Source organism: Montipora capricornis, chromosome 7, assembly GCF_036669925.1.
Source record: "Montipora capricornis isolate CH-2021 chromosome 7, ASM3666992v2, whole genome shotgun sequence".
In the NCBI taxonomy this organism is placed as follows: Eukaryota; Metazoa; Cnidaria; class Anthozoa; order Scleractinia; family Acroporidae; genus Montipora; species Montipora capricornis.
In genome coordinates this window covers 255378-259735 of record NC_090889.1, presented here as the reverse complement: position 1 = coordinate 259735, position 4358 = coordinate 255378, and positions in this window count along the sequence as shown.

Here is a 4358-nt window from a genome sequence, read left to right as displayed (position 1 = left end):
TCTTGTGTATTTCTGCTTGTTTGCTGCAAAAATTGGGTTTCATTACCTCGGTGTAAAAACCTGTGAAACTCTTTCTTTGTTTTGTTAGCTCGTTGTAGGGTTAGGTTATTGTTTGATGTTTTTTTGCTCTTTTGTTTTCCTTTGTGCTACGTCATCTGTGAGTTTCACAGATTTTTACACCGAGAATGAGCCCAAAAATTAAGCTAAACCAGTGAAGCACCACGTGTCCGGGAGATCTGGAAAATCCGCGTTTTCTGTGCACGCCGAAAGCTGTTTGACTAAAATCGTAACATGAAGGCTTGACTGCTGATAAAACTCAAGCCGAACCAGGAAAGAAACTTGTGTCCGGGAAATCCGGAAAATCCGTGTTTTCCGTGCCTGCCGAAAAGTTCTTAGAATGAAATCAAAAAAAAAAAATAATAATAATAATAATAATAATAATAATAATGAAATCAAAGGCATTAAGGAATGATCGCTGATAATACTCAAGCCGAACAAGGGAAAAGCCTTGTGTCCGGGAAATCCGGAAAATCTGCGTTTTCCGGGCATGCCGGAAAGTTCTTAGAATGGAATCGAATAATAATAATAATAATAATAATAATAATAATAATAATAATAATAATAATAATAATGAAATCAAAGGCATTAAGGAATGACCGCTGATAATACTCAAGCCGAGCCAGGGAAAAGCCTTGTGTCCGGGAAATCCGAAAAATCTGCGTTTTCCGGGCATGCCGACAAGTTCTTAGAATGGAATCGAATAGTAATAATAATAATAATAATAATAATAATAATGAATGAAATCAAAGGCATTAAGGAATAACCGCTGATAAAGCTCAAGCCGAACCAGGGAAGAGCCTTGTGTCCGGGAAATCCGGAAACTCCGCCTTTTCCGTGCATGCCGAAAAGTTCTTAGAATGAAATCAAATAATAATAATCATAATAATAATAATAATAATAATAATAATAATAATAATTATAATAATAATGAAATCAAAGGCATTAAGGAATGACCGCTGATAAAACTCAAGCCGAACCAGGGACGAAGCTTGTGTCCGGGAAATCCGGAAACTCCGTGTTTTCCGTGCATGCCGAAAAGTTCTTAGAATGAAATCAAATAATAATAATAATAATAATAATAATAATAATAATAATGAAATCAAAGGCATTAAGGAATGACCGCTGATAAAACTCAAGCCGAACCAGGGAAGAGCCTTGTGTCCGGGAAATCCGGAAAATCCGTGTTTTCCGTGTCTGCCGAAAAGTTCTTAGAATGAAATCAAATAATAATAATAACAATAATAATAATATATATATAATAATAATCATAATAATCATACTAATAATGAATGAAATCAAAGGCATTAAGGAATGACCGCTGATAAAACTCTAGCCGAACCAGGGAAGAGCCTTGTGCCCGGGAAATCCGGAAAATCCGCCTTTTCCGTGCATGCCAAAAAGTTATTGGACTGAAATCAATGTTATTAAGGAAACACCGTTGACAGAACTCAAGCTGAACCAGAGAAGAGCATTCTCACCGGGAAATCCGGAAAATCCGTCTTTTCCGTGCATGCCAAAAAGTTATTCACACCACAGGTAAACAATTTTGGTGATTACGGAAAATACGGATTTTACGGATTTCCCGGAGATATGAATATTTAATGATTAAACTTGCAGTAACGACTGACTGCTGTCTGTGACAAACTTTTACTTGACCACGGAAAATACGGATTTCACGGATTTCCCGGAGATATGAATATTTAATGATTAAACTTGCAGTAACGACTGACTGCTGTCTGTGACAAACTTTTACTTGACCACGGAAAATACGGATTTCACGGATTTCCCGGAGATATGAATATTTAATATATTCTAATATAATATATTACTTCTCTTTTTTTCTGTAAGTATCTATATAAATAAATATATATATATATATACTTACAGAAAAAAAGAGAAGTAATATATTATATTAGAATATATTAACATGGAATAACATTAAATATTCATATCTCCGGGAAATCCGTGAAATCCGTATTTTCCGTGGTCAAGTAAAAGTTTGTCACAGACAGTAGTCAGTCGTTACTGCAAGTTTAATCATTAAATATTCATATCTCCGGGAAATCCGTGAAATCCGTATTTTCCGTGGTCAAGTAAAAGTTTGTCACAGACAGCAGTCAGTCGTTACTGCAAGTTTAATCATTAAATATTCATATCTCCGGGAAATCCGTAAAATCCGTATTTTCCGTAATCACCAAAATTGTTTACCTGTGGTGTGACTAACTTTTCGGCATGCACGGAAAAGGCGGATTTTCCGGATTTCCCGGTGAGAAGGCTCTTCCCTGGTTCGACTTGAGTTTTATCAGCAGTGAATCCTTAATTCCACTGATTTCAGTGCAATCACTTTTTTGGCATGCACGGAAAAGACGGATTTTCCGGATTTCCCGGACACAAGCTTCTTCCGTGATTCGGCTTGAGTTTTATCAGCGGTCATTCCTTAATGGCTTTGACATTATCATTATTATTATTATTATTATTATTATTATTATTATTATTATTATTTGATTTCATTCTAAGAACTTTTCGGCGTGCACGGAAAACACGGATTTTCCGGATTTCCCTGACACAAGGCTCTTCCCTGGTTCGGCTTGAGTTTTATCAGCGGTCATTCCTTAATGCCTTTGATTTCATTCATTATAATTATTATTATTATTGTTATTATTATTACTATTATTATTATTATTATTTGATTTCATTCTAAGAACTTTTCGGCATGCACGGAAAAGGCGGATTTTCCGGATTTCCAGGACACAAGGATTTTCCCTGGTTTGGCTTGAGTATTATCAGCGGTCATTCCCTGATGCCATTGATGTCATTTCAATCATTTTTCGGCATGCACGGTAAACGCGGATTTTCCGGATTTCTCGGCGCTAAGGCTCTTCCCTGGTTCGACTTGAGTTTTATCAGCATTGATTTCAGTCTAATAAATTTTCGGCACATAATACGTGCCTATCTGCAACGAAAACACTAAAGGAACCGGGAAGTACGGGAAACGATCTATAACATTTCCCAAATTTCAATTTTGTTTCCTTTTTTGAGTTGAGTGTTGTATTTCGTCAGCAAAATTTCGGCATTCGATTGTGTGCCACAAAGTGATCTTTTAGTCGCTTTTTGGCTTCTTTATTTTTAAATAACTATGTTTTTGAGCGCATTTTGTTTTTCAAAGGTTTTCCTTTTCTTGGTTCTGGAACGGTCCCCTCTTGAAAAGCGAGAACAGATTGTTCCTCTTTTTTGTGTTCCTTTTGATGAATTCGGAACGTGCTTTCATACTACTTGGGAACAAAATGGTCCTTCATTGCTAAAAGGGGAACCAATTGTTCCGAGTTCCGAATCCCGAGCGGAACAAATTGGTCCTTAATGGTGATTTGGGAACTATTGTTCCCAAACATGTGTTCCTTTTGATAAAATGGGAACGTGCTTTTATAAAGATACGGAACAAAATGGTCCTTTATTGTTAAAAAGAGAACCAATTGTTCCGAATTCCTAATCCCAAGCGGAACAAATTGGACCTTAATGGGTGATCTGGGAACTACACCTTTTGCTGTTCATTTACGCAAAAGATACATTCATTTACGTCAACAGTCGAAACTACGTTCATTAGCACTTCCATGAACTTCAATAACGCGAACGAACTTTCAATAACGCTATTTGCATGTGAATTAACATTCAATAGCATCAACGGATGAACCATTGCACCTTTGGACAATCAAAGATAACAAATATCCTTTCAATCTCGCGCAATGGTTAATCATTAACACTAATAGAAAATCAATTGCATAGTGTGACAATCAATGGCGTATTAGAGACATAAAATAATCAATTTGCATGGAGACGCACAATCAATTGCACCTCCATACAATCGTTTATTCGAAATGCGTAAATGAACAGTAAAAGGTGTATAGTTCCAAAAAAAAATGTGTTCCTATCTACAACATGGGAACCAATTGTTTCGAGTTCCGAATTCCGAGCGGAACAGATTGGACCTTAATGGATGATTCGAGAAATATTGTTCCTAAAAATGAGTTCTTTTCTATCAGGGGCCAAGATGGCACAGTCGGTTAGTACGCGGCCTTGGTGCAAAGAGGTCGTGAGTTCGATTCCCCGGTTCTCGCATCCTTGTTTCGACTTCTTTCCTTTCCGTGTAGCTAAGTAGCTTTAAATACCCGTAAAGCGGAGCAGTGATGGAGAGGGGTAGTAAAATGAGCGCACCGTCGACCTCAGGTTTGTCAGCTAAATTACTGTTACGAGTTATCGACGTTAAATATCGTTACTTTACTTTACTTTACTTTTATCGCATG